Source organism: Plectropomus leopardus, chromosome 5 (genome assembly GCF_026936395.1).
Source record: "Plectropomus leopardus strain MGB_pleo_1.0 chromosome 5, ASM2693639v1, whole genome shotgun sequence".
NCBI lineage: Eukaryota > Metazoa > Chordata > Actinopteri > Perciformes > Serranidae > Plectropomus > Plectropomus leopardus.
Genome location: NC_142180.1, coordinates 3198367 through 3211311, shown reverse-complemented (window position 1 = coordinate 3211311; position 12945 = coordinate 3198367).

The window sequence follows — 12945 nt, the reverse complement described above, 5'->3', positions numbered from 1 at the left end:
CCTCTCCAGTCCCTGGATCCAGATCCAGATGCCATCTGATCCAGACCCAGACCAGATACATTCTTGAGAATTATTCAATGAAGTGTTTTCATTTTAAACTGCGAAGCATTGTAGTGCTGGTTTAGCAACCATGAAACTCACAGACCAACTGCATGTGTTAAAATCATCTCACGTGATGCTACTCAGCCAATCAAATATGAGTGTGACACACACAGGGGAGAGACCAGACGAGAGGCTCCACCTGGAGAAATAAGTGAGTCAGAGAAAAGACAATTTTTATGTAAGTCAATGAATCATAGTGTAAGTTAGACGAGTTTAAATGCCAGTTGGGGGGTAAACATTTTCAAAACTGATTGAAATTGTTAAAAATGAGCAAATCTCCTACTGGATCGACAGGAAGCCTTTATTGAACCAAATAAAAATGTGTAATATCAAAGTTTTGCTCACACACAGATAATTATCATACCATTCTGAAAGTCTCCTCAGGTTTATGGTTTTAGTGTGTTAGCATATTTTCATATTTGTCTGGTTTTACTGACTGCAAATATAAAGGATTACTTCACTTTCACTGCTCACATGTTTTCATGAAAAACACTCTAGTGAACCCACTGCACACTGACATGCCCAGCACCAACATGCTAAAGTCAAGGACTAGCTCATACAGCGATGGAGGCAGGGCCCTGTACAGGAAAGTGGCGCGTGACCCCCCAAAAATGTCAACTGTTGCTGCTCATCTAACTTAAATTGGGATAAAATGATTTGATCATGCTGCTCTTCTAGATGATCAATTGGACCAAACAGATCAAACTCTGACAGTAAAATGAATCATTTCTTGGGAGGTTGAGACGTCTCTTTCGGCGTCTAGCCCACAAGAACCCATGGTGACAAAGGTGCAACACATATATAACACTATATGCGTTCGTGTACCCATAACATCACTTCCAAAATGGCGGTGTGCCCAGTGAGCACATGTGACAAAATGCACTTATTTTCAAAAGCTTTTTGTTTTTGTTACTAAAGGTGAGTTTTCACCCAGCTAATAATTCTTATGGTTCAATAACACATTATATATTATATTTAAGCTGTTGTTACCACATTAAACAAAATGATGTAAAACATGTTAGTTAAATATCATGGTGACATATGTGTCACATTGGGTCTTAAACCCCTAAAACAGTCATGAAAAACCTCATGATGAATTTTTCACAATGAGAAAAATGGTAATGGGATGGTACATTTATTAAGCTGCTTCACTTATATTCAATTAATAGATGTTCTATTGCTTAATTCAAAGAATATTTAAACTGACGTAAACATAAAAATGATGTAGAATTAATTGAATTATATAATTTATATATTATATAATAATAATATGTTCCACTAAGGTGTGTTATTTGTTTTTATTAGGCCTACTTTTGTTTTTAATGTGCGGCCCAAGCCGCGCACACAACCTGCGCAAAGTCTTTGGGCTATTCAGGCTTGTTTCATAAAAACAAAACAATAACTATTTTGTGCATTTTCAGTATTAACTCTCTAACCAGATGCTGTTGGATGTTCTGTCAGATTTCTCTCTTTCGTATATTGGGGCAGATGCAACCCCCAGCCCCCTGTGGAGATTACGCGCCCGGTTGAGGGCTCTTAATCAAGAGAAATGTGACGCCAGGAGGACAAAAATTATTTAAAAAAAAAAAATGTAATTAAAAATTATTCAAGCTCATTCATTTTAAAATTAGGAATACATTTATCATAAATCCCCAATGTGACAGAAATGTAACATTTCAGATCTCTGACGCTACGGTAATAATTCAAAAAGAATTTCAGAAATGTGTTCCATGCGGCCCATTTGTTCTATTTTATATTTACCAGAATTTTCCTTAAAGAAGAAATGGGTGCGGGTTCTTACAGGCTCAAGAAAAAGTTCCTTTTGGGCCCGATGACATTACAAATGTAATTCTACTGTTTGCATTTGTAATTCTACGTAAACTAGTCATAAACCGTGACACACTTCCTGGGGGCCTGGACCAGCTATTAAATACAAAGTAGCATGTGCCAGCCAAAAATAAATGTTATTCTCAAGAGTTAGTGAAGAGTTAAAAATAGAAGAGCAGACTGTTGCTCTTTTTGAGTGTTTGCTAACTTGTTTGCATTTTAAATTCTATAAGGTTAGTCTTTGTCAATGTCCTAAAAAGACCAAAAACAGCCCACAGTTTGTTTGACTGCGCTGTAAACGGGCACATAAGTTCTGACAGAGTAGCTGCTCAAGGATGATACTAGGCTGCAAATTAAAAAAGAAAAAAGATCAAAGCAAATACGATTGCTAGTAATTTCAACACTGACTCCATAAAAAAATCTGAGCATCAAACACTTAATTTCCTGTATTCTTGTTAATTTCTGGGCATCAATTTGTGTCTTTTACGGGGTCGATTTTTTTGTATGAATGTCTTAAATTTTGTCAAAATGAAAAAAATTAGGGTTGCAAATTGTAAGTACATTCTTCAATCGAAAAAAATAAATAAATAAAAATAAAAATTGCTAAAACCAAACAATACCAAACGTGTTTTTACTCAAAGCTCAAAGCAACATACTGAATACAAATTTCACATGTTCAGTTCAATTCTTAATGACTGATTAATTGATCATAGATTATCCCTATTCATCCCTGGTTGATACATGTGTCATCACCAACAAATCTCTGGGAACTGTGTTAAAATGCATCTGCTGTTACCAGCAGTAACCGTCACGTTCTGTCAAGTCAACCAGGACCATAATGTCCGAGCCTCTAACACTTTTATATTGGCACTTGTTAAGATACGACTGTGAACCCCAAAAAGAATCATCATGCAAATCTGCTGCTCCCCTCAGCTCAACAGAGCCTGCTGGCATCTTTCAGCTCAATGGTTCACTTTCACTTCTTTTACCATGTTTCCAAATGCAGCAGACAGCTGTTTACTGCAAATAAAAAGGTTTGATAAATCAAGTGTAAACTATCAGCCAAACTCCAAACTGCAAAAACAAACAACAATTAAGCAAATTACTCTAGTGGACTTAGTGGAGTCACTAAACTAAAGAGGCATATTTATTGCATTCTGAATTGCATGCGTGTTCTTTTTGCTATGAGTAGGCCTGCACACTGCAACTGCCCTAACACAGGAACTTAAATTTTGATTTCTTGATGATATATCAGTCATAGTCAGTAATTTTTTAAGTAAAAAAAAATAATTTGATTTGGAAGGCAGGAAATCCAAATAGTCTGGTATGGGTTTTTCTCAGTAGTTGGTAGAGACCACACAGAGCCAATAGAATAGTGGGATGAACTAATGAATAGCAGATTTCCAGTCATCAGATTCCCCAAAACCTCATGATTGTTGCTTCAAATAAGCTGGGTGTGTGGACAGGGGAACTGCATGGTAACTGCATGGTAAAGTGTGGTTACAGCTGTGGCCTGAATAGACCTCAATTTAGGACTAGGAAGCTGTGTACAGTACATTTAGTTTGCTGATGTTCTACAATTTCATCACAGCTCCTCCTAACTGCAACTCCAGCAGGAGTCTAAATTAGAATAGGAGTCCGTGCAGTCAGTGAGTTGCTTTCAGCTGCTTGTGGCAACCAAAGACAAAGTATCATAAAAAAACCCCACTGTGACAAAGTCAGAAATTTTCCAAAGCCACATTGTATCTTCAACAGGTTTCTGTAAAAATGACCTATGATCTGTTATCGACTTATCACATACTAGAGCAGTGGTTCTCAACCTTTTTCATGTCAAGAATCCCTCAACTGATGATAAATTGACTCTTTGGGTATATTCTTGCTGTGAACTATGCGTACTCATGATGGCTGCGTGCGTCCTCTGCCTCAGTTTGGCATGTCCACTGTGTGACGCAGACATAAGATGCAGAATGTCTATAAATAGCAGGGACAGTGTGTAGGCAGAACAGATGTGACAGAGTAAACACAGCATAAGCTAGGCGTACTCCCCATTGTCCCGACGGGCTCAATTTGCAGGCCTGATGTACCACCAACGTTGTTGCTGCTGTCACCTTTTCTGCCTTGATGTCAGCAAAAACCTGAAAGTAACCTCCTCGAGTGTCGCCATGTCTGTTGTTTATATCCCATGCATCCGGTAGTTGTATACAGCCTGAGCTCTTTTGTGTGCCCTCCAGAGCTATCCTCCAGTAACACTTCACATATAGGCAAGTATATATACAAAAATGCCCATGACGCAGCCAGATGCAGCCAGATGCAGCCAGATGCAGCCGGACGCAGCGCGAATATGTGCATGCAAATTAAAACAGCAAGTATATCTCTGACCTTACTCACATGCGGTTGGGAATCACCAGAGTTCCCCTGATACAATATTATCACAATACTTGTGTCGCAATACAATATCATTGCTATGTTAAACGTTGTGCAATTATTGTGATAACATACATTGTGATTTATTGCAAATCAAGGAAAAACACCTGTTTTCCTTATAGGAAAAGGTTTTCTGTTTATCTCACTTCATTGAATTCTATTTGCAGCAACATGTATCTAGTTTCTACTAAAAAAAACAACTAATTCTATTGTTCTAGGAGGCTACCAAAAGTTAAATTGGAATTTACATCATACATAATTTATATTTGAAAATGTCAATACTTGCTGGCCATGTTTCCATAAAATATTGCCACAAAAATATCACAACACTATGCTCTACCAATTTTCCCCCCTCCCCTATGCTATAATGAATTTAACTGTGAAAATAAAATATTACCCAATATTCTGGGGACCCCATGGAACTTCCTCAAGGGACCCTGGTTAAGAGTCAATTTAGAAGAAGAATAATATTTACCAAAAAGTATGCAAAAGGTCTTGAGAATTGTAAATGCATTTACAAAAACATTAACTAGGGTTCCGGCATGTTTTTAGATATTTCTGTTCTGAAATTCAAATCTGTGGTCTCTTCAGCGCTCAGTGCTTGTATTATGTTGACAGGAGCTTATTGCAAAATCAATACAAGAAAAGCTGTAAAGGTCACCAATAAAATAAGAACAGATAATAACATCGACTTCACTCACTAAGTTTCTCTCATTGCCATGTATGTGCCTTAAATCTTGCAATACTATAAATTGTTCACTCAGCAGTAAGGTAACTAAACTGACCAGCCTCGCAGTATAGATGGTGAAAGTGTCAGACTGTACAATGTACATTACACCCCTGTAAAGTGGCTGTCCATCAGGATCCGAGCACTTCCAGGCAACACGCCAGTTACAACATTAACATTTTATCCGCTACTGAAAATTACACCTATGTCAACATCCATAGGAAGGCTTTATGTAAAGCTGGCAGATTTTGGGACAACAAGAAACACTCACAGATGTCTCAGTCACAGCAGTTGTATAAAAATAGCCTTGAAATAGCCTGAAACCATGCATTAAGTTGCCCACAGTGAGTGATAGTAAGTGGTTGTTTTTTATGAGCATTTTGACATCCTGACTTTCAATTTAATGCTTTGACAGTTTGAGTAAGTGGAGGACGTGCTCACAATGTGCCTTTGCCATTACAAATTAAATACATATTACATTAGGACTTGGGCATTAGGGGAGCTTGACATCATGAAGTAATGAACAAAAGCATTTGCAAAAGGTGCTCTCCTAAATACTGCCTAAGGCTCGGTCACACTAGTGCATCGAAATCTGCTTCAGTCGCATGTTTAAAAGCCAAGGACAGCTCAATACTGCATTCTAACCAGACACTCTACTTTATCTAAAACGTATTCCTGAGCTTTAAAGGGATACTTCACCGATTTTCAACCAGCTTTGTATCAAAACAATATGAATAGCATGTGAAGATGAACTGTGGTAAACTTCCCGCCATCTAGCCAGTGCCTGCATTACACGGCGAAACTCAGCCGGATGATGCAAATTGAAGCAAAACATGTGAAGTTTCATTGGCTCTTTGGGCTGTTCCTCAAACCACAGGCCACAGCCACAGAGATACTTGTGGGGTCAACTTTCACAAAATGATGGGAGGCCAGGGGCCAGTCGTAGCAGCCCCAAATGTGTTTTGAGGACTTAAGAATGTTTCTTGGATTTTAGGACGTTTCTTGGATTTGAGGACATTTCTAGGATTTTGGGACATTTCTCAGATTTAAGGACGTTTTCAGGTTTTTGGGACGTTTCAAGGATATTAGGACATTTCTAGGATTTTAGGACATTTCTTGGATTTTAGGATGTTTAGGACATCTGTCTGGTGATGCAGGTGATCCTTCACTGGTACTTCTTTTGATAAACAAGCTCTATTTTGATGCTGTTTTATGCACTTTGGCTCCCCATGTACACAAAAATCACAAAAACAATTCCTAATGTGAATCACTATTTTTATTGTGAATTATAAGTGGTTGGGGTGCCATCCTGCATGCTAGCGCGGGCCAGATTTGGCCAGCAGGCCATAAGGTGGGTATCACTGAACTGGGCAGTGCTTATCGAAAAGAAAAAAAGAAATTCTGTTAAGCGTATGTTTCTAACCTAAATTGTTTATAGAAACATATACTAGTGTCCTGTTTAGCGCTTATGGTGAGAGTTTGTGAACATGAAGTGGGCAACAAGCCAAAAAAACAACAACAAAAAAACAGTAAGATCAAACGGTAAAATTACGCAGCGCTGATCAAATCTAAACCAAGATTCTGTTTCTGTGTTGCACATTCCTCACCTTGGATGTTTTCAGAAAAATGTTTTAGTGTACTGTTTAACTGCAAAACAAGACTGTTTCTGTCCAGCCATGTGCTGTTTTTTCAAACGGACAGGGAAACATTATGTAACCTGCCAGCAGAAGCCAGCAGGTCTCTTTCTACTGTGTACATGGCACAGTTTTATGTGAGGACTCTCTTATATTATCTGTGGATACAATTTGATTTCTTGATATGTGACAAATATATTGTAGCGAGGTTTGATCCAGGGGTGCTATTGTGATGAAATACCCCAAAAATAATCTTGTCATTTGCGGATAGAGCAGAATTATCTTTTAGTTGTTTCACCAGCTGTCATCGGTTAATGTTAACGATGACTTTCGCCAAAATGCACAATGCAGCATTTTGATGTTACAAATGTGCATCACTGGCATCTGCATTTTTGGCAAATAATTAATAGTTTGAGAGGGAAATGCCTCTAAACGTGTGTGGATTGGAGTTTGCCAACAGAATAGTCAATCAGGCGTTAGCTCGTGTTAGCTAACTGCACACATCATGTTCCAGCCACACATGGTCTGCTGTAGCTAGGTAGCAGTCGGGAATGTCTGACAGCTAATGCTAGCAGATGGTAAAGTCAAAATACCTCAAACACAGTCTCAAGCACATCACATTGATATTTTAAGCTCATCACCTTAATCGGGATCTCCGGAGCACTTAGAGCTGAGTAGCAGCTTCTCCTCTCAGTCTGTGAGACTGGCTGATAACAAGAGAGCTGCCAGCAGGATCAGCTTCGATTGCATCCAAGATCTTGGACTTTAATTGCCAACAGCAATCATTAGGACTGCATAGCAATAATGGAATTTAAATTTGATGACTTTTTGGGACTATTTTTTATAATTTTTTAAATCTAAATATTCAAATGTCTTCAGTATAATCCAAAATGACATTAGGTGTAGGTATAATTCATTCAAATGTCAAGTCTGTAATATTTTTTTGTATCACTCAATTTGTGTATAGTTTTCACATTATTGTGCATTTTCTGTTTCACAACTGAAAACACACCAATGGCATAAAACTCATTTGGGTAAAAAAAATGAGAACAAACATTCTGTGGGTCCATAAAATCCAGCTTTATTTATTAATTAATTAATTGATTAATTAATAATTAATTTTTATACCCTCAAAAAATGGCTTGATGTCCGTTAAGGTCACTTTCACTTAAAAATCAGATATGGATGAAGAGGAGATTTGACCTGTATATTATTTGGAAAAATTGTATTTTTCGGTAATATACACATAAGGAATGATGATAAAATATAATGCATGATTCTGAAAAGGTGTTTCTGTTAGGATTTCTCATGCATAGGTCTGGAAATTCTAGACCACAGACTGTGTAAATGATGGACATGGCTACCGTGACGTCACCAATTAGTTTTCTGGACTGCCATTTCTTGGTGTGTACTTTGAGTTTTGATTTTGGCCTATGTCCCATTCACTAACATGGAGGGGTGGGCTTTATGACCTACTAGTGTTGTATGGTATACTGATACTAGAAAAGTATCTCACACTCACAACATCTACTATAAATAATAAAGTAATAAAGTATCTATGGTCAACTGACCCGTACAAACTATCTTAAAAAACATCTGATTATCCCTTTAAGGAAATCATTTCATTTCCTAAATAGGTCACTTTAGTACAGTCATGCTGTTTGACTCACATCCCCTGTGGTGTTGCCAAAGCTATAAATCTGTCACTTGTTTAGACTCATGTGGGGAGAATGAAGTCATGATCCTAGCTTTTGTTTATTTTGCAAAGTCATTAAACACCTGTAGTGTGGGTTTTTGATGAGATCTCTACAATCTACATGCTCAGACTGTGTGCTCACCTTTGCACTACAGAAGTAATATCAAACTAATGTTGGATAGTGAAGTTATTAAATTGGAACTAGTCTTATGAGAAACAAATGTTTTAAAAATATGTACTAACTCATTGCATCTATAATACCTGAATTTTGAATGTTCTACTAAAACCTGTAGAATCTGCATGCAGTGTGCAACAGTCTTTGACCAGCGGCTGCATGAATTACAAAATATATTATTTTCTATATGGCTGTGGAGCATGCACACCTGCCTTTACTACACTTACATTATGGAACCTCAGCTCAATTAAGCTTTCACCTCAATTATTGTGCCGTTTCATCTTCAGTTAAGAAAATGTAGTTTCAATTTCCCAGTAGACATAACCAAGGGGGAGTGACCTTGCCTGACACCATATTAAATGGACCAGCAAGAATGTTTTTTGTGGGTATCTAAGAGGAAAGGCTGGCTGTTAAAAGTCAACCATTTTCCCATTTCTCTATGTCATTGATGCCTGACAGGCTGTAATTTTCATTCTTTCACTCCAGCGGAGCCTACTGAGCTGGAGATTATGGAGATGACGGTTTGGATTTTTAAGCACCCTCTCCATCCACTTTTAAATCTCTATAATGTCGGAGCATAAATAAAAACAGATGCCTTTTATAAAACAAGCGGGCAGTGGAGCTGAATAACATTGTGCTTCAGTGGGCTTACATTTATTACTGTCACCACTGAGTGAACACTTCCTCCGGTCAATGTCAATCTACATGTCAATGGAAACCCGCTTTGACTAATGGCTCTACGAGAGCCCGGACTGAAAATCTTGGGTAGAACATTAATTTTCTAATTTCCCTGTCAGTGTCAATTTCGTCATTCATTCTGTCAATAATACTGCATTGTTCATGTGCAAAGGCCATTTAAAATGTGCCTGCATTAACCAATTATTGGCATGCACAACTGCTGTCAATAGGGGACAGAGCTTTAATTAAAGCTCCGAAATCAGTCAGTCAGTAGTAGTGACTCTGATTAGTCTAATTTGCTGGAGATAGGGGGGGTGTCAGTGACACTGACCTGCCCCTCTTGAGTGGCAGAGGGAGGAGGGTCAAGCTCATGCAGGCGTGTCGGTGGTCACCCCTGCATTAAATGAAGCAGAGGGTTTGAATCATCTTCATGTCTCTTTGGATGAGCATCTCTGCAGCTGACAATGTCTTGACTGTCAGTGGCCTCCTCAGGGCAAGGTCAGATCGTTACTGCTTCACTGTAACCGCAAAAATTGTCTTTCAGCTCAAAGGCCCTGCACTTAAAGAGCAACTTATAGGCTGAATTGTTTGCTAAATTTATACTTAACATGTGTGTAGAATTTAGGGACATATATAGGAATTAGCAGAAACTGAATTTTAAAAGTTGTAACAATGCCCTGCTATAATCAGCTCGTGCACGCAGGTTTTTCAAACATGAGTAAACATGCTATTCCCCCTTGCTGTATTTAATTTTTTCAGTGCTGTGACTTTTGTATGCTTGCTGGTTATAGTCTAGCACCTGGTTGCTACTTTTTAATAAAGCCCTGACCTCGCCTGAGCACTGTGGGGGTGCACACCCAAAAACGTCCAAAACACACAAAATAAGGAGAAAATAAGAATGACCGCAATTTTATGCCTCCACAAAACCAGTCAAGTGCACTTACAGTTTACAGCCATGTCTGTCCAAGCTCATACACAGCCATGACAGTCGGCAATGATTAAAATACAGATGTTGCTGCAAAGACGCTTCAAATTCTAAAACATGGATGCTTCAAACACATCTTCAGCCCTGCTGCACAGAAGATCTACAATCAGCACAGTTTCAAGATTACTGTCACCAATTCAGGATCTTACTAAATGTCTCCTCTTCTGCTCCAAAGTTATGGTGTAAAATCATGGCCAGAAATTTGTTTTTGCAGAACATTATGATGTCCTAGTGAAGCTGACCTTTGACCTTTTGGATATAAAATGTAATCACTTCATCACTTTAACCAGTTAGATATTTGTATGAATTTTTGTCATAAATAACAATAATAATAATAATCAATCATCATCATCATCACCTTTACTTATATATTACCTTTCAAGCTTAAGCACAAAGTGCTTTCCAGATTAAAAGTTTTACAAAATAAAAAATTGTATATCAGAAACCCATGCAGCCCCTCCCCCACCCCCTTATGACTTAACCAAAATTAAGAACATCAAGAACATTAGAGCTCAAATACGAAACACCACTGCATACATAAACAGATTGGGGTGAAAATACAAGAATATAATTTAATAAATAAATAAGTAAAATGTTGATAAGAGAATTAAGCAGATATAAGCAGATAAGGTGCTAATAAAGGCGATGATGTCATATAAGAGATAATGTATGAATTTTTCAGTTATTGCCAAAAACATGTTTTGTGAGGTCACAGTGACCTTTGACCACCAAAAGCAAAACAAATCGTCCTCAGGTCCAAGTGGACATTACTGCCAAGTTTGCGGGATTTCCTTCAAGATGTTCTTGAGATATCACATCCACAAGAATGGAAAGGATAGAAAGTGGGACATGCAACTGTAGATATGTCGAATGGACAGACAGAGGGACAACCTGAAAACATATGCCTCCAGCCATGACTAAAATAAGAAAATAGAGGCAGGGGGCAGAGTCTCTGCAGAAAAATACACCTTTACACAGACAGACTCAGTCTCCTGTGCACTGCCGAAGTACCCTTGAACAAACTGAGCATGGGGTGTCCAGGCAGCACCGTCACTCCAGCATCTTGCCAATTCCATGTCTGTGAGTCCTGTATGTGTATATTGCAACTATGTTGTGTTTAAAATAATACAAGGCGTAAAAAAAAAATTAACTGCACCATCCACCCCCTTCAAAACAACAAAAATACTAGCTTTGTTGCTAGGTGCCATTTTTACAGTTAAAAAAATCAGGTTGCTTAAGAGGTCCTACATTGCCTAATCTAGTGAGGAAACTGCAAAATTAACCCTAATTTGAAGAAAAGAGCCAGGTCCCTGGTAGACTATGGCACACTGTCTGAAATGTCTGGTAATCATGTCTATCACCCACATTTGAGCAGGCACGCGACACAGCAGTGTCAAGTGGACGTTGGTAGTCATTGTCAAGTAAATCCAGTGAATCCCACATTGGTACAAAATTAAATTGCAGGCTAAGAGCAATGTTTTATGATTATTATTAATTACCATCATTATTTCTGCCTGTTCTTTTTCTGCTAAGACAAGTTGTGTTTCCTCTAAAAAAAGCCTATCTGAATAATTACAACTTTATTCTATAAAATGCTTCCAACATACATGGGATTTCACATTGCATTTACATTTATTTCTCTTGCATTTCAGTTTGTTTCAATCTTTACTTCACACTGTCTTTGTGGATCATTATTTTTTTAACAAAAAAAATACTAGATATACCACCACGTGGTTGTATGCCTCCACATAGCAGTCAAGTTGCAGTTACAGTTTACATCCATGTCTGTGAAAACATGGATGCTTCACACACAGAAGATCTATACCATCAGTACAGTTACAAGGTGGTTCTTGAGTGTTCTTTAGTTATGGCCAAAAATATCATGTGAACCACCGTGAATCCGGCCTCAGCCCTTTGCTGCAAGTCACCCCCTCTTTCTCCCCTTTTCACGCTTCTACTGTCCTGTCCATTGAAGGCTCAAAGCCCAAAAAAATAATCTTAAAAAAAAAAAAAGAAATACCTTAAAGGTGTTCTTGAGATATCACACTCACAAGACTGAGACAGAAAAGGTCACTGTGACCTTGAACTGTGACCTATGTCCACCAAAATCTTATCAGTTTATCCTTGAGTCCAAATTGACATTTGTACTTAATTTGAAGAAAGAAGACCTTCACTGTACTGTACAACCAACATCTATTTCTGTTCCTTAAGTTTCAAAAAACTGCACTACAAACTATGTTTCAGCTGCTTTACTGTATATATTACCTCATACAATGAAAACCCCCTGGCTTTTGCACCCACCACATTGCACCATATGGCCCCCATGTGAATATATATACACAGCATATGTAGGTACGTATATACATTATGTCCTATATTTTTCTCTTTCTAATGCCCAACTATTTAACTCTATGTATACATTTTTTTATTCTTTATTTATCTTTGTACTTCTTTGCACTGTGGGCATGGAGAGAAATGTAATTTCAATTCCTGTATGTCTAACATGCACGTCAAAATTGACAATAAAGCTGAGTTTGACTTTTTGACTTTGACTTCTGGTAGTTTCATGCTCACCAGTGGTAAAAAAAAAAAAAAAAAAACATCCTTTGCACTTCATGAAATAATGTTTGAGAGCACCTAACATTTGGATTTTTTGGATTAAAAAACACACTCCCTTTGTGCGTATATTTTCAGGTC